Source organism: Crinia signifera, chromosome 5 (genome assembly GCF_055691185.1).
Source record: "Crinia signifera chromosome 5, ASM5569118v1, whole genome shotgun sequence".
NCBI lineage: Eukaryota > Metazoa > Chordata > Amphibia > Anura > Myobatrachidae > Crinia > Crinia signifera.
Genome location: NC_139221.1, coordinates 314,800,735 through 314,819,881, shown reverse-complemented (window position 1 = coordinate 314,819,881; position 19,147 = coordinate 314,800,735). Strand labels below are relative to the sequence as shown.

The 19,147-nt window shown below is 47.3% G+C and overlaps 1 long non-coding RNA gene across 1 annotated transcript; it reads left to right on the top strand.

The window, feature by feature from the left end:
- Nucleotides 1-13,445: 13,445 nt before the first annotated feature.
- Nucleotides 13,446-18,105, top strand: LOC146079770 (uncharacterized). The gene is made up of 3 exons (XR_014474745.1): nt 13,446-13,574; nt 16,455-16,516; nt 16,838-18,105. It is a non-coding gene; the product is annotated as an uncharacterized LOC146079770 (long non-coding RNA).
- The last annotated feature ends 1,042 nt before the right edge of the window (nt 18,106-19,147 follow it).

The following is a 19,147-nucleotide window of genomic DNA, read 5'->3' as shown; positions in this document are numbered from 1 at the left end:
TAGAAATTCACCAGGGGACCGGGGACCCGTCGAGAGTATGCTAACAATTTGGAGCGGAAATGATTTTCGAACATTTCAAAATGTGCTCTTTATATATAGACATAAAAATCTGGGAAGGAGCTCGTGGCAGCGAATCCAGACGAGTGCAAGTAAGAGTCCAAGAAATGTATTAAAGAGGTTAATGCAGAATGATCTGGGTAGAAGAATGGTACAAAATAATTACACTCTCTTCTTCTTTACTATATTAAAATGTACTAGTATCCCCTACCCTCCATGTACTGTCGTTATTTTATTGTGGATTTAAGACAGCATCAAAGAGAGTAGTACATTTATTTTAGACCTTTTAATGTTGTTGTTTTTTTTGTATCAATCTTTTATATGACAATGTCGAGGACACTGTATCAGGTGACCACCTCTACAATTATAGCAACCAGGAATGCTATACCATAGAATATAATGGTTAACCCTTTGACATACTTGCCTACCCTACCGGAATGGCCGGCAGAGTCCCGCAAATCAGTTCCCCCTCCCGGCCCCTTGGGAAGGTGGTCCCCCCTTCCCCACTGTAAAAATGTCCGAATTTTGCGGGTCCGCGGGGAGGGGGCGGGGCTAAAATGAAGCGAATTGCGACATTTCGCATCATTTTAACCCCTCCCCCCCATCCACGGACCCGATAATTAATGCGGCTGCCGGTTGTGGGGGCGGGGCTTGGTGATGTTAGTCTCACTCCGCCCCCAAAATTAAGCCTCGTCCAGCCCTGCTTTCACTCCTCTCCGGGCTTCTCCCGGAGAGGAGTTTCAAAAAGTTGGCAAGTATGCCCTTTGAGTGCCAAGTGAATTTTTTAAAATAGGTGCCAAGCAAACCTTTGTATTCAGCATAATGACCTGTAATGTTACCTTATATAGGAAATATAATGTTTTTACACACAACAATTTTTACTTGAAATAACAAATGTGAGCGACGCTGGGGTTTATAGCGGATATTTTGAACATCTGTCACAGAAATGTTGGCACTGAAAGGGTTACTGCACTACCCCTGCGCTTTTGAGACAGGAGCTATATTTGTCTGTATAGAACGCGCACTAATGTAACAGCCTAATAACTGAACAGACACAATAGAACTCAGGATAAGTGCCTTTTACCTGCACCGCCGTAGCACACCTCACACATAATATCACAGGTTGTGAATTACATTACAACAGTCGACTTCTTGAGAAATTGCATCGTCTTCGATGGTGATTTTAATTTTCACTTACAGTAATGTTTCCCCAGTCTCCCAAATATTTCATAATTACTTCACAAGTTCCTCACAAATGGAAAGAAGCATGTATACAGTATACAGTAGGTAATGCACATTATGTATTATTGTTATTGTTGGAGCTGGACTGACAGTTGGAAGATAAAACATTTTAGGACAGTCACATGTAAACCAATCCAAATGCATAGAGGTTGCAAAAATATGCAATGGACTCCCCCCTCCTTCATTCCATGGATGCAGGGGCGTAACTACCATAGGAGCAGGGGGTGCAGCTGCTATGGGGCCCAGAGCTGAAGGGGGCCCATCTTTGCTGTCAAACTAATATGTTTTGCATACATTTATCACCATCAGTTGCTAAATAGGGGGCCCTTACAAACTTTTGCTATGGGGCCTACGAATATCTAGTTACGCCTCTGCATGGATGGTATCCTCGCTGGCCAACAGAGGACTGCGAGGACTCCCCCGAATGGCAAGATTTGCGTGTAATGCAGGGAGCCTGAGGCATTTAGCCGCGAGCCTCACCGTTTTGGCGTCCGCACACTCTGTTTCCCACTCGCTGTAAAAACCCAGCGAGGTGGGAGCGGTGGGTGCAGGGGGGTCAGTTGAAAACTGACCCACCAGCTGTGACGGTGAGCAATCAGCACTGCTCGCCGTCTCAGCTCACCAGCTCACCAGGTGGCATTGAATATACCCCCATGAGGAGAGGTAGTGTGTGTGATGGGGAGAAGTAGAGGGTGGAAGGGCAAATCAGTGGGTGGCAGGGGGAGGCAAAGGGTGGTAGAAGGCAGCAGTTGGTGGCAGGAAGAGGCAAAGGGTGATCCAGGAGGCAGAGCATGACAATAAGAGGTGGAAAGTGTCATGGCGAGGCAAGTGGGCGACTGGGGAGTCAATTGGAGGCAGAGGATTTAATAGTAGAGGCAGTGGGTTGCCCTAAGAGACTAAGGTGGGTAGGGAAAGGAAAAAACATATGAGCCGAGATAGAGGGTGACATGGAAAGGCAGTAGGTTGCAGTGAGTGGGAGAGGGTACCTGGCAAGTCAGAAGGTGATGGGGAGGCAGTGGTTAATAGGGAGACAAAGAGTGGAACAGAGGATAATTGGGGAGGCAGATGGTAAATGGTTCTAATTGAGTAAATCAGAAATAAATAATAACATAAGTAAGTTGTGTTTATATCTATTCCTTAATGTCCGTTATGTGATGGGAGACAGGATTCACACAATTTACCTATTAAATAATTTAAAATAATTTCAATGGGTCATGGACCACCAATCCACGGCACCCCTGCAAGTCCTCCAAGGCACCCCAGGGTGCCAAGGCACACAGTATGGGAACCACTGCACTACGAACCTCAGTGTCTGACCATGTTGCCGTCAGCATCTTATACCTGATACTGGGACAGTATGATGTATACGGGGTGCAGTGTAACGGCTGTGAGAGGAAGCAGCGGTCAGCCTGCTCTGGTCTGGCAGCAAATCTGTATGAAATAGAGAAAAATACACACGAGAGAATCTTATTACATTACTGACTGAACCATCCTCGTATATAACAGTAGAACTGAAATCTCAACTCAATACTTAGAAACAAGAGCAAGGGCCTACCACTGGGGTGCCGAACGGGATCCCGACAGTCGGGATCCCAACAGTCGTTTACCCGACGTCGGGATCCTGACAGTCGTTTACCCGTCGTCAGGATCCCGACTGTCAAAACGTAGACAGCCGGGTGCCCGACGGCCACCCGCTATTTCCCTTGTGGGGGTCCATGACCCCCATAGAGGGAGAATAGAATAGGTGGCTCGCACGTGCCCGCAGCATGGCGAGCGCAGCGAGCCCGCAAGGGGCTTTTCTGCGCTCGCCATGCTGTCTGACTCCAAGCAGTCGGGATCCTGACATCGGGATAATGACTGTCGGGATCCCGACTGTCGGAGTCCCGTACCACACCCCTACCACTGAGCCATAAGGAGGGGTGTCGGATGACGCTCCGACAGTGGGGATCCCAACAGTTAGTATCCCAACGTCAGGATCCTGATTGCTGGTGCTCCTACAGGGGCTATTCTCCCTTGTGGGGGTTCAATAGAACCTGTGGCAAGCGTAGCGAACCACTGGGCCCACAGGGGGCTTCTTTGCACTCGCCCCCCCTGTCGGAGCACTGGCAGCCGGAATTCTGACTTTCAGGATCCCCACTGTCGGAGCCCCATATCACACCCAAGGAGTGCTCTGCCTCTACCATGTAGCAATAAAATCACAGTTATTGTTGCAGCGAGTCACTAAAAATCGGACTTGTACTGGTGTAAAAGCATTGAACGATCATGTACAGTTATCTATTAATGGGACTAAAAACTGTACTATCCACTTTTGTTTTTGTTTTTGAAATATACTGTATATATCTATATATATATCTATATATATATATATATATATATATATATATATTTTCATTTGATAAGTGCTTTGCCCTCACAATAAGTCACTGAGAGATATGGACCTTTAATGAAAGAAACAGTTACTTATTATGTAAGGGGTAATGACCTACAGTATGCTAAAAGCATTTCTCCATCTGTAATTGTTCAGCGGGAAAAACATTTGTGTATTTCATGTAACTAATTGTAATTTAACCCTTTGAGCGCCAAGTGAATTTGTCAAAATAGGTGTGAAAATTGTCACGCAAACATTTCTATTCCCCATAATGACCTGTAATGGTTACCTTATATAGGAAATATAATCTTTTTTTTACACAACATTTTTTTAGATAACAAATGTGAGCTGCGCTGGGATTTTTAATGTATATCTTGAACATCTCTCAAAGAGATGTTGGCACGGAAAGGGTTAAGCTCTAGTATTCTCTCTGCAAATGTTGTGCTTTTCTTCGCAAACTGCATTCCTTACAGAAGACAAATGCGGGATGGGTGTCCCTGTCACCCTGTCACCATCTGGTTACCCAGCACACACTTCCCAAGTGTCATGGCATAGATGGGACAGACCGCCAATTGGATATATGCGATTTACGGCTGCTTGTCGTGGCTTAGCAGAATGGCGATGAACAGGTGCTGAGTATACGTACCAGGTGCGTACAATACATACTTGCCTACTGTCCCGCAAGTGCTGGGAAGACTACTGATTCCCCCCCCAGTCCCAGCACCTACAGAAGAGTGACGAGATGTCCCATATTCCAATTGCTTCCTGGTGTAGAGGTCAGGATGAGGAGATCATACAGGAAATGGTGGTGCCTAATAGAGGGGGTGTGGCTTAATGATAGACTTAACATCGTTCAGCCCCACCCCCTCCTCACTGACCCACAAATTACAGTATTTTGGGGGTGGAGCGTGGAGTTGTGTCTGGTTCTGCCCCATGCACTGGCTTTTCCTGGAGACGCAATTTAAATATTTAGGCAGGTGTAGTGCAGCATTCAAAGTGCAGTGAGTGATACACAAGAGACAGTCTAACATATAAGAAGTGATTTCATACCACCATGAGCTTTAGTTATACCCATGTAATCAGGGGTTAAAGTGAGGGGAAGCAGGGTGGAACTGAGTTACACCACCTGTAATTGTAGGTGGAACTAGTTCCACCTCCCCCCATGACTCCATAAGTCCATAAGAAAAGCATGCCCCTCCACCACGTCAATAGATGATGCACGTGGCACAGTGTTACTAATGAGCTGGAGACACCTCCTCCTCTTAAGGACCTGATGACTCGATGGTTCTCCTCCACCTGTGGTCCACCCATCCGGTTACTCAAGGGAAAATGAGTTCCACCACCTCTCCAAGACCACTTTAAGCCCTGCATGTAATACAGTTTATGGGAAGGTGTTAAGGTGCCCACACACTGTACAATTTTTGGGCCGATTTGTGAATAACGGTTGCAGTATTATGGCATAATGTGTAGACATGGAGCCTTTTGACCAAACTCAGATAAACCAATCCAAAAACAGCCATTTTGTTTCACTTATCTGATTGGTCAGCCCTATCATAGCCTAAGATCGGATATTGCACAGTGTGTGGGAACGCTCTATAATCTGTTTTTTTTTTTCTTTTTCATCTGCGCCAGTCTAAAGGTGCCCATACACTTATCTGATTTGGGTCAATGGTTTGGGTTGAGAAATCGTGCCAGTTCGGATGTTTTGGACAGCCCTGCTGCAGGTTCAATCTGTCGGATCAGACCCGTCAGCGGCACGATAGCTTTTTAGCACTCACGATGTGTTGGGTCCGATTAGTAGGTGTGTGCCATCAGTCAACAACCGCTGGCACACACCTACGTGAAGAGGGGGGCAGCGGCAAGGCCTGGGCTGTGCTGAGTGCCCAGGGTGTGTGTTCAGTGTCCTTGCTGCCTCACCTCTGATAGGCTGAGAGAGAGAGAGCACTTTCAGCCAATCAGCAGCCGGCCTATCTTTTGAGTGTATTTTTAAAATTCTGCCACCGCAGGTCCTCTCAGCAGCACTTCCCGAATACTGCGGAGTCGGACTGCCCACAGTGCTGTACCCACACACCCCGGGCTAATCTGCTAAAGAACCAGGCTGGAAGTGGTCAGCGATGACGTCAGAGACCCACCCCAAAAAATGGGGGATTCTAGGCAGCTGGCAACCCCCCCCTGCATTTGCCTATGACAGTGACCTCCAAAGTCCATTGTGTAGAGTTCAATCACTTCTGCAGTGATACTTATATCCAAGGTTTCGCCTTAGTTATAAATAATATTCTCATCAAAGATCATACAACAAAAAGTGTAGTATGTGTCTAGAATGAACGTTAGCCTCTGTGTACAAAATCACTATAGGGACCATAAAATAGGTTGTGTACCCCACTCACAATAAACAATGGTAGTTTCTTTAGCTTGTCAGTATGTCCCCACGTGGAGAAATAACTAGAATAGGTCATCATAGTCCGGTGGTTTCTCAGAAGAATGGTCATACCGTACTCACACAGATAACAATGAGAACATTTGCCTAGCAGTTTCTTTGTGATACTGATATGAATCGTTTCTCCCTGAGGGGCCATCCTTTTCCTCTCCGCCCAGATTGTGGTGGAGGCATGCATGAACAAAAAGCCGTCTCAGTGGAGTAAAACAATTTAATGAAAACATCAACAGGCTGATCTATAAATATAAGGCTAACTACTCCTCACCTCTATGAGGCAAAGTACCACCAGTGACCACTAGAGTCCACTTGATGGACCAAATTACTGCTTTGTATGCTAAAAAATGTCATAGCAGAAAGAGAAAGCAATTTTTGGCAGGGACACTGATCTCTTTCAAACTTTCTGGATATGGAGAGAGGGAGCTGGGAAGACAGAGATTGGAGGTACGAACAGATAGGGTCTGGGGTGGGGTGGAGAGTTTGTGGGCTAAAAACTGTCACAGCTCAAAGTGAAAGTAAAAATGGTCACAGCTCAAAGTGAAAGTAAAAATGGTCACAGCTCAAGGTGAAAGTAAAAACTGTCACAGTTCAAAGTGAAAGTACATTTTGATGGGCTTTTACTAGTAATGATATACAACGCAACATCTGGATGATGGTACAAAGCAAGACATAAAATGGTCCGTACTTTGTTGTCGCTAGGTGAAGTGGGTGGAGGCAGATCCACCTCCAATTACAACTGATGGAATGTACTTCTGCCCCGTTCTGGCATACTTTCATCCCTGGTACAAAGCGTATCACCTGAGCAGTGGGTATATGGCCACTCTTCAGAGTCCTTGGTTATCCAATATGACAAGAACACATAGTAGCCAGGAACTTTCTACAGACGCGTTTTACCATAAATATCGCTTTTATCAAGGTTTGATAATGGTAATATTTATGACGAAACGCGTCATGTTGCCGCCCGTCTTCTCAAAATGTATAAAATTAGCTCCAGAGACTGTGTGTATAACATACATAGTTGAAAGGAGACAATGCTAAGTATGTTGTGAAGCATTAGTCCTTGTTAATAAAGAGAACCGAATTCCCTTTTGTAACTTAGTCAGTTGCTTTTTCAGCTAGCAACTTTGGAGGTAATCGTAAAATGAAGATATAAATAATGTATTTCAATACCGGATCCCACCGCTTTAGGTTTCCACGCAAATGCGGGTTTATTCCAATACTACAGTCCTTTCAGGAGTCCAGTTCATTGGAAATACAGACTTTTCTCTACATCTCGTTGGTCCAGCCAATCAGTTTTTCACACTTAACGCGTTTCGCCACCTCCGTTTGTTCTCATCAGATTCCTCTGATGTTACAGTACCGCTTTACTTTTAGGGACGGACATGTCTTGTGTTATGTGTACTCGGGGCCGTTCTCCTCAATGATTTTAAGAAATCTGTTGCATTCAGATTGTCTGGATAGATACATTTCTACAGAGGATAATGTTTAAGAGTGTGTTTACTACGGTTGTCCTTCAACATACAGTAGCTTTGTGTTATCTGTATTGTTGTTGCTGCTGTTCAAGATGCAATATTTTCCACAACAGCCACACGATTACGAATCCCTTACATACCTGACTGTATAAAGATAGCGCCTTCAACCTTCGCTCCTTCTCTTTCCTGAGATTAGAGGACGATGCTATAAATACGTACACTATTGTGCTGTGTGTACTATGGGTCGATTCTGGATCACTCGCAGGGTATTCGGCAGGATGGCGTCTCAGGTGTTCGGTAAGCTGCAATGTTTGCAGCTCGCCAAGCAAACCTGAATGAGGCCCTATATATATTTATACTTGCTACTATAGCCAGCGGTCATGGGTTTGATTCCCACCACAGCCCTAAATATGTGGTGCTTGTACATTTTCCCTGTACTTGAGTGGGTTTCCTCTGGGTACTCCGGCTTTCTCCCATAATCCCAAAATATACTGTACTGTAGGTTAATAGACTCTACAAAATGAACCCTAGTGTGTAAAGGTCCATAGCTACTGGGCGATTATGCCCAACGTGTATGGACAGCGATGACTGCTGTAATACCAGCAGCTTGAGCGGCTTTTCCGACGATGATGCGGGAGCGCGCAGCAGCGCTCATTGCCGGGCCATACACACTGGGCGGCTTTGAGCTGAAAGCCGCTCAAACTTGCTGTTTTGAGTGGCTTTCAGCTCAAAGTCGCCCAGTGTGTATGGGCTTTAAGTGTGTACATGTAATCAGGGCCGCCACTAGAAATGCTGGGGCTAGGGACTGATCTACAGTCCGGGCCCCCAGCGGCACAGCGCCATACCTCTGACCCCCGGGCGTGTCCGCACGCCCAAACCCACCTGCCAGCCCACCCCCGCTTGCCAGCACCATGCCTCCCCATTGCTTACCATCATGTTGCAGCCGCGTCCTCCTCGCTCCTTCAGTCTCCATGGTCCGACTCCGAGCTCACACTGCACAGTGCAGCTTGCAGAGCGCCGAGCTCCTCTGTGTCCTAGGCTCGGCGCTCTGCAGGCTGCACTGTGTTATTGTGCTTGCCTGGCCGCCAGGTGAGGGACGCTGGGTGCGGGTGCGCGGGGGGGAGGTAGGGCTGGCTGCTGGGTGCGGGGGTAGGGGGGCTGTGGGCAGCTGCCCGGGCCCCTCCAGAGGTAGGGGACCCAGGACAGCTGTACCCAGGGCACCCCCCTATCGGCGGCCCTGCATGTAATTAGGGCAGACTAGATGGACCAAGTGGTTCTTATCTGCCATCAAATTCTATGTTACTATAAGATATGTTGCCCTTAATGTAAGGTGAAAAATGGATCAAAGTGCACGTGTTCCTATGTATTAGGGCGATATACAGTATGTAGAGAGCTCGGTATGGACTCGCTGAGTAATTCATTTTACAAGCAGAGGTCAGTGAGTACGGTATATTCCCTGCGGTAAGTTTATCGAGATGATGGGAGCACGTGAGCATCTGCAGCGACCAGGGGTGTAGTAGTCACAGCCCGACGAGGCGTCAGCGAGGAGTCTTGTTGCAAAAACATTTGTAAGGTCATATTTTTCTGCTACTGCAAACGGAATGACTAACATCCTGTTCTCAGCTGACTGGTGTCTGTATGAGTTGGCACCGAAGTCAAACAAACCTTTCCCCTCTGCAGAAGGTGAGTCCTAGTCTCAGCTGCGTTGTACTTGCACAGGTAGAAGCAGGGGCGTAGCTAAGGGTTCATGGGCCCTGGTGCGAAAGGTCAGCTTGGGGCCCCCCTACATACAACAAAATTAAAATATCGGTCTGTTTATATTTTAATACATCAAGTATATTATGTTAATAATAGAACTAACATTTAAACATAGGATAGTAGTTTATTTAAATAAAATATTAAAAGAACAAAGATGATAAAACTGGAGAGGCCCAGGTTAGCAGTTTCCTGGCTTTCAATCTTTTCAAAATGCAATCCTAGTGGGGAAGGACAGTCTGCAGTGACATCGCAGCACTGCATGCAATGATAGTGGCAACAAGCAATTACTCCCATTAGAATGTCCAGTGCATGCATTGTTACCACTAACTAGTCTCTTCCAAGTTCCATGTGAGATCCCCATAACACTGTCTGTAACTAATGTGTTATCCTTCACAAAGGTGCAGGCAAGATAAAATGATAGTTTAAGGTGAAGCCTCCAACATTTATATGTATGCAATTGCCCACTCACTCTGTGTTCTGCTCACTGCTCCCCTCTCACTGTGTCCAGACTCCCGCCAGCCGCCGCAGGTGCTCCACAGTCCATCTGCTCCACGGCGCTTTGTATACTCTGCAGAGTATGCGCCCGCGGAGGAGTGTGGGAGGTCCTCCTAATCCATGGCGCCTCAGCAGACCATACGCCAACAGAGGAGTACGGGAGGGTACGTGCCAGAGCCGCGTGACGTCAGCGCGACGCACGCTGGCCGGGCCCGCAAAGCACCACTGGGAACGGGTGCTACTGTTCACTACCCTCATCCAGGACGGCCGGACAGTGGCGGGGGCTGGGCCCCCCTGGCTCAGGGGCCCGGTCGCAGGTGCGACCGCTGCGACCCCTGTAGCTACGCCACTGGGTAGAAGACAAGCCACCCATTAAATATTCTATTTCACTTGTTTTCAATGTATTTTTTAAGCGGACAACCCAAGTGTCTGCTCGTTATTGTTCTGGGCACTAATTGTTGGAACATTGATTTACAAGCCCAGAAAGGAAAGCTGTCCCAACATCTATTGTAGACTACTGTTACTTTACTTTTGTGTTAACACACAAACACGCACAATTTTAATTATTAATATAATTTTTTTTACCAGTATCGTTAAGGGCTGACTTCCATGCTTCTTTTAGGTGATCAGGACACCTGTTTTAGATGGATCTTTTGCACCAGGCATGGTGCCGCTACAATCCCAGATACTAATGATGACAGCGGCAGCACAGATGCAAAAAAAAAGAACACAGTGGATGGTACAACCAGTAAAAATGATAGATACATACATAGGGGTCAATCCTATTAACCCCATTCGGATGCAGTTTTAACGCTGAAAACTGAACCCAAATTAACCCTAACTTGCACCCTTCGCAGGGCCGAATTAGCTGAAAATTTTCAGTGAATTCGGTTCGCTGTAAAGTGCGCCCGATGTCGTGACAATTCGCAAACACCGGGCGCATCAGCACCCTTAAGGTGTAATAGGATCGACCCCATAGACGGACAGCTTTATAAGTTTGATAATTGTCTGCAGTAAGTTCTCAATGGTCTTTAACACCTTGTCAGGAGCCGCACACGCGCCCGCATTCCTTACCCGCTCGCTGGTGTGTCTTGTGGCGCAGGCCCCTGTCTTGTGCCGTCCCCGGGTACTCTCCTTGGCAGGATCTGAGTGCCATTACCCTGAACTATTGCCAGCATCCAACGCTGGTCCCGGGCCAGACCCACGCCACATGGGCACCACCATGACACACCTGCAATCACATGACTCTGTTGTCCAATGATGCCACATGTGACCTTGATACTTTGACCTGTGCACTGACCCATGTGACCAAAGGTGTGCACAGGCACTTCCTGGACTTAATTGCTGCTCTGGCTTGCAGCCAATCACAGGCCAGCAGGGGGGATATAGCTGAGGGCTCTGGCCCATTACCCCTGCCTTGAACAACTTATCTGATTCCTGTGTATATCCAGTCCTCAGTATTCCAAGGATCCTGGATCCTGTTCAGAGTCTCTGTGGATTCCCTGTGCAAAACCCTGTGCAATCTGCTGCTGATATCAAAGCTCCCTGGCTCTCCTCACCTGCCGGGTTACCTTCCTCGCTGTCTACCATCTCCAGCTCCCAATGGAAGAGGCTAGAGCACTACAGCATTCCTCAGCAGAGTTTGCTACTGCCCTTAAAGGGCCATACCATCTGCAACTCCCAAGTCGACACAGGTGTCAACTCTGTAGTTCCTGTATTCCCAATGTCGGTTCCCAAGCCGTCAACTCCTGTGTCAACTCCCAGGTCGTCAACAGCCGTGTTGACTCCTAGGCCGTCATCTCCTGCATCGACTCCCAGCTTGTCAACAAGCTCCTGTCGACTCCTAGGTCATCAAAGTCCCTCTGGCTCCCAGGTCGTCGACTTCCCTCCAGCTCCCAGGCCGTCTACAGTACCGTGATGACTCCCAGGTTGTCAACACTCCCTCCGGCTTCCAGGCCATCAATGCTCCTTGCCGGCTCCCAGGCTGTCAACCCCCCATGTCAGCTCCTAGGACGCCCACTACCCATTGGCTCCCAAGCCACTGTCATCCCTCCGGCCTCCCAGGCCAGCGCAGATCCAAGTTCCAAGCTCACTGCCACTAGTCACTGTCCATCTCCTGTGACTGGCCAGTTAGCTGTGGGGAACTCAGGTCAGAGGGCCGCGACCTCGCCACCGAATGCAGTCTAAACCTCCTTGCGGGGGTCCCTGGGGAAAAACGTCAGTGATGTTAGACTCCGCGCCTCTGACCAGAGTCTCGTCAACTTCCTCCACCTAGCTGTGCCCAATGATACTCCTATGGCACTGCCGTGTTCCATTTCCCAGCATCCACCACTGGCCCACTGCTGCCACAGCCAGGAACACCAGAGACCCGAGCCCTGACACACCTGGGGCTATTCAAACCAGATATCTTTCACTTGGGGACCCGCCAGCCAATCAGGGAGTGCCACGTGTTCGCACTCTCCTTATTGGCTTAGTGCCACTGAGCTGTCACTCAAGCAGTGCCCATACACTTGTATGGGAAAAATCACCATTGAAGTCTACAGGTGGGAACCGGCCAGTTTGCAGTAGACCGCATGGTTAATTGGTGAATCTTGTGGTTGCCCTCAATTGTGGTCTATCGCAAACTGCCGGTTCCCCACCATAGACATCAATGTGGATTTTTGTGGCTTCTTGAGCGATGGCTCAATGGTGCTAAACCAATCAGGAGAGCGCTATTACATGGCCCTTTCTGACTGGCTGATGGGTCCACAAGTGTACACATGGATTCTCATTGGACGCCTGAATCGTGGATGGTTTTTTTTTGTTTATCTTGGGGGCTGGAGACTGGATTTGGCACAAATTGGGTCCCCCTAAGGCTGCCCACTTTTATTGTGGGTGGCCAGGTGGGTTATGGAGGGGGGAGGGGGGTTTGGGGGTTGGCTGTGGCTTTCCAAGGCAGGGAGCACTGCCTAATTTTTGGGAGCCTCTGGGCAATTTTGGTAGGGTAATATTGGTAGAAATAACATACAGTTACTCTATATAGTGACATGAAAGACAAGATAAAGAGAACATTGCTACTTAAAAAGGCAGAGGAATAACCTCTGTGAGACATCTATGACCACAAGATACAGTACTTATCCATCCTGAGTATAGCATTGGTGGATAATACAGTATTTTCTTATAGAAATACCAAAGCAACCAATCAGTGTCATCTATCTGAACCATTTAACTCAAGCACATTATTGTATTCCTCCCATGGCTGGAATGCAGACTGTACAAAGTCAGCATCCTCTCTATTCCATACAGCCGTCACTTAAAAAAAAAAAAGTTAAAATACTTTATTATGTTTTTGTATTTTCCCACTAAAATAAAACATGGATTATGGAAAAGAGGTTTCATTGAAAGAATAGGTACCTGTAGCACCTGTGTGGATGTTTACCTATCTCACGAGGCCTGTCACCATCTCCTGCATCTGTCCTTATCAGTCCACCCAGCGGACAATGTGGTGGTGACGTGACTTTCCGCTAGCCCGGGCTGCATACAGTACAAATCAGGGACACAAGGAGCAAAGATTTCCAGTGCGGTAATCGTCTTGTCTCCCTGAGTGTCATGTAAGGTTATTTTTACAAGCTTTTAAAAAAAAGAAGCAAAATAAAGTTGATAAACTCGATGGTGATTAACATTGATTGCTTTCCCTGTTGCAGGACGTGGGAAGATGGGAATGATCTAAGTTTGACAAAGTGGTGAGCCAATCAGGGAAGGAGCGAAGGTGAGAGGGAGTAAAGTGCTGCACATCTGCGCTGGGTGAAACGGTACTTCTGTAGTTTCACGGCACCAGTATGGCGCCGTGCGTCTGAGTCCCCTTGCGGGCTCGGTGGCTCACTACGCTCGCCACGCTATTTAAAATCAACTCCATGCCAACATGGATAGTGGGGGTATGAACTATCCATGTTGGCATGGAGTTAAGTTACTTTTTTTTACATATTTCGTGGCGAGCGTAGAACCCGGAAGTAGCACGGCGCCAGGCTGGCGCCGTGAAACTACAGAAGTACCGGTGAAACATTGTGCATTTCTGCCATTGATGGTGGAGAAACATTGGATCTTCATCATCAATGGCAGAACCATTGTCCAGCAGCGGCAAAGCAATGATCGTTGCTATTCCTCGATCGTCAATTGCCATCCCTACAAGTAACTTCATCATGCCTCTAATTAACAGACAGCTGCACATTGGGGGTTATTCTAGTTCATTCTTTCTGACAAATTCCTTCTTAGTTGGACAAAACCAGGCACACTGCAGGGGGGCAGATGTAACATGTGCAGAGAGAATTAGATTTGGGTGAGTTATTTTGTTTCTGTGCAGGGTAAATACTGGCTGCTTTATTTTTACACGGCAATATAGATCTCACTTTGAAGTAAAACCCCACCTAAATCTAATTCTCTCTGCACAAGTAACATCTGCCCCACCTGCAGTGCACATGGTTTTGTCCATCTAAGAAGGATTTTGTCAGAAAGAATGAACCAAAATAAGGCCCCGTGTGTGGGGGCCTTGAGAGATGTTCAAAATACTCTCTAATAAATCCAGCATCGCTCACATTTGTTATATAAATTCAAATAAAAAATAACAATGTTTGCTTGGCAATTTTCACACCTATTTTGAAATGTGCCCCAAAATAATATATATCTATATACAGTGATGTGGAATGATGGGTGGCCTGATAAATAGGCCCCAAAGTCTGTGTTTAATGTTCACTTCTCACTGCTCAATAGGGTGGAGGGCTTCCCAATAACAATGGCAATGGGTAGGGGGCATTGCGTCGACCACTGAAGGTCAACAGGCCTTATCTCGACACCTGAAATAGGTCGACATGGGTAAGGGCAACAGGGTCAGAAGTTCAACACACGCAAGTTGATAATGGGAAGGTCAACAGCCAAAAGGTCAACATAAGTTTTTCATGTTGTTATCCCGGATGTTGACACAGTCGACATGCACACCGTGTATGGCTCGATGCACTCGGCACACTATTATATTCTCCCACCATGAAATACTGCCTGTCGGCACATGTCAGCTCAAAAAAAAACCCACGAAAAACTCATGTCGACCTTTTGACTGTCCACCTTCCCATTGTTGTCCTAATGCTTGTGTCAACCTTCCTACTCTGTCGACCTTACCCATGTTGACCTATTTCAGATGTCAACCTAAGGCCTGTCGTCCTTCAGTGGAGGCCTGTCGACCTTCAGCGTTCAACTCAATGCAAGTCGACCATATAGGACCAACCTAATGTGACCGTATCCCATGGCAATAATGTCTCAGCCGCCGATGCCAGATCTAGGGGGTTATTCAGACACTGGTGCAGTTTTACAAAATTTAGCAAAACTTCAACCTCCGGTGCTAGGCAAGGCTTCCCCGCATACTGGGTCCTGCCCAACATCTCTAAAATGCACATGACCGGCATTTCAGCTTAGCCATGAAGAAGGCAGAATAATGGCCGCCACGGTCCTCCCCTGAGGCCTGGACAGGCTTGCGTACAGGCCACGCCCAGAAAAAGCAGCGTCCAAACCCCCCATGTTGCTGCCCCCATCGGTGCCCCCCCCCCACACACACACACACACACATACACATTGGATCTTAAACTGTGATCACATTTGAATGCAATTTTAGGACATCAGCAACTAAGTCTGAATTAGGCCCCTAATGCCTCTGTATGATTGGCTACGTTATATATCCTAGATAGATTGTACCAATCGCCGGGCACATTAGTCTACATCAAGCAGCTTCAGCAGAGGCAAAGTACTGTATGCTGCTAATACCAGTGATATAGGTAATAACAACATTTGAAGGAGCAGCACCTGTGATAGGGTTGTGCTGTGACTCTTGAATCCCCCCCTAGAGGTGAGGAGCAGTGCTAGCCTTTAATTATATAGGATATGCATAAAGTCATAGACGGACAAAAGGCTATCAACATGGCCGCATCTCTGTCCGCCCCGGAACTCGAAACAATGGATGGGCTCAGGGCCTGATTCAGTAAGGATCACTAAGCAGCAGTCATTTGTCCTGTTACGCCGCCCGGCCGAACGCCCGTCGTATTTCTCGTTGGTGACCAACTCATCCCTTTAATCCGGGATACATATTAATTACACAGTTTCTGTGGCAGTTTAAAACCAGGTGAAATGGAGTCTTGAGGTGTGGCAGTTTAAAACCAGGTGAAAGCCCGCCACAGAACCTGTGTAATTAATATGTGTCCCGGATTAAAGGGATGAGTTGGTCACCCTATTTACAACTGACTTTTATTTCTGTCAGGGTCCACTGAAGAGGGGGCGGGCGCTGACGTCCTGTGATGTCAGCCGCCATCCCCTAGGCAGGCATCGGCCCGCCCACGTTCCCAGGGGGATGAATCTAAAATGCTGAACGTTCCCCTGATCCGGCCCTCATTAGTGAATCAGGCCCTCAGTTCGGATCACATTTTCTCGGTGGATCTAGACCGAGTATTGATTCCGTTTGGATCCACAAAATGTTTGTGGATTTGTATTTCTGGAGAACGGAACCGCACATCTGTATCAAACATAGTACAGATTTTTAATGTGATGTTTATCATTAGCATGCCATGTTTTCCAGATGTCCCTGTCCAGTTATTTGTTGCTTTTTTTTCAGTTCCGTTTGTCAGTGCAAGGCCATCGATATCAATAAAGCATGTCTCGGTCTGGCTAATTAAGGTAAGGGTTAAGAAACCTGATTATCTGGTTACGCTATGGATTACACGATAAGACGTTAAGCCAATCCGCATACCTCTAATTATACTGTCTGAATAAGCCTAAAATCCAATACACAGAAATCCCAGTTGCTGTTTATTTTGCTGCCTGCCGCAGTTCTGCCGACCACGGCGTACTGTAACCCGAGCAGCGCTTTTGTCAAGAGTAGCAAATGTTTATTGCTGGAAAGTACTAATCACATTAATTCTTTGTTCCTGCAACTCAGATAAATGAACAGAGTTGTTTTTCACCCAGGTTTATTATAATCATTTTTCATGTTTACAGCATTCTGTCGGGATGTTGACAAACGGAGAAGTTGTGATGAATTATTGAAGAAGACTTGTCTCCGGGAGTTTTATGATCCTGTAACATTTATGATGCTGATGTACAGTAACCTAGTGATAGCTGTCAAGTCTTCTAAACACTCTAAAATCCGCAACACTGGCTGCGCAGTAATAACAGTATCTTCCGCTTAGCAAACTGACGTTAATATTTGAATTGACACCTAGTAGTAGTACGTTTATTTATAAGGCGCCGCAAAGTGTCCGCAGCGCCGTACAAATCAAACAAAAAACAAATGACAAGGTAACGTACAGGGTGTTTTGAAAAATACAGTATGAATAGGGGTATAGCTGGTAGAAATAAAATCAGCATCAGTTCAGAAGTAGGTGTCAAAATTGTCGAGGAGACTGAAGATGAAGTAGAGGAAGAACAGGACAGGAGCACAGGTGAGGTAAAGAGGTAGGGTGAGTACGTGAGGAAGGAGGGCCCTACTCATAAGAGTTAACATACTAAAAATAGGTGGAGGAGATAGATTAGGGTATCATCAGCATAAAGGTGGTAATGAAAACCATAGGAGCTGATGAGGGTGCCCAGAGAGGTGGTGTAGAGGGAGAAGAGGAGAGGGCCAAGGACTGACCCTTGGGGAACACCGACTGGCTGCGGGGTAGTAGGAGAGGAGGAGCTCGGAGTGGAGACGGAGAAGGAGCGATCGGAGAGGTATGAGGTGAACCAGGAGAAGACAGTGCCAGTGATGCCAAAGGAACGGAGGGTGTTGAGCAGGAGAGGGTGGTCAACAGTGTCAAAGGCAGCCGACAGATCAAGCTGGATGAGGATAGAGAAGAGGCCTTTGAATTTAGCCGATAGTAAATCGTTAGTGACTTTGTTCAGGGAAGTTTCAGTGGAATGTAAAGGGCAGAACCCGGATTGGAGGGGGTCTAGAATGGAGTTAGCAGTAAGGTGGCTTAGGAGACGATTATAGGTCAGACGTTCTAGGAGCTTGGAGGCAAAAGGGAGGAGGGAGATGGGCCTGTAGTTGGATGGAGAGTTGGGGTCCAGATTGTTTTTTTTGAGAATTGGGGAGACAAGAGCGTGTTTGAAGGAGGAAGGGAAGATCCCAGAGGATAGGGAAAGATTAAAGAGGTGAGCCAGGTGAGAGCAGACTGACAGACTGAGATGACGGATAATATTGGAGGGGATAGGATCGAGCGGGCAGGTGGAGGGAGAAGCGGATTGAAGGATAGAGTGGACTTCAGCAGCAGTGGTGGGGTAAAATGAGGACAGGGGTTGGAAGGAGGGGAGTGGAGATGTAGGAGGGGAGGAGGGAGAGGGTGAGGTCATGGCAGCAGTGATGGCAGTCCTGAGAGAGGAGATTTTGGTTGAAAAGTAGGTAGCAAAATCAGCGGCTACGATGGAGGACGGAAGAGCTGGAGGAGGGGGGGGGGGAGAGCAACGAGTTGAAGGTGGCGAAGAGCCTGCGGGGATTGGATGATTGGGAAAGGATGAGGGACTTAAAGTAGGATTCCTTGGCCAGAGCAAGGGCAGAGCTGAAGGAGGAAAGAATGAATTGATGGTGTCTCTTAAAAAGACACCATCGAGTTCGACAAATAGCTCGTTACCTGGCGGTTGTAATTATAATAAGAATTAGCAAATTTGTTAATGAGGGGTCTAGTCGCAGCATAACCCAGGGGCCTATTTATTAGATTATATTTGTGGGCTGTCCCCCGAATTAAACATAAAGAGACTTAAGGAGAAATCTCTCATAATACCACGGTCTCTACTGTAACAGAAGCCCCCATAGATATCAGTAGGGGGCTGTGCAGAGGCGTAACTCTGGGACTGGGAGGCAATGGAGTCATCTGCCGCCGGGCTCCTGCTCCCAAGGGGGCACCTGTGAGTTGGAATCAGTTAATTGAAAGCCATTTATATCGCTTCTGTGGCTGATTCCCAGTTGACTCTGGGCAACTGGGACGCACTTACGTCATTGGGGCTGTCAGATGGCGTTAGCCGCTGTAGCCTATGGACTACACTGTGCCAGTAATGGCCCGCCCACACACGCTTTGCCAAAAAAACAGGCATGACTATGAACCCCTCTCCCTAGATGTGATTTTGAATCTATTTGGGCGAAACCTAATTTCTTATTGCTGCAAATATCTGCAAAGCTGCAAAGTACAATTAGTCTGTATCCACAAGTGGTAGACATAGAGGATCTTAGTCACCAGTGAAAAATGCGGAGATGGGGTAGCTCGGAGGAGAGAATAAGGGGTTAGGGCCCTGTCCATGAGGCTGTCACAGGTGATGGTTTAGATGGGCTTG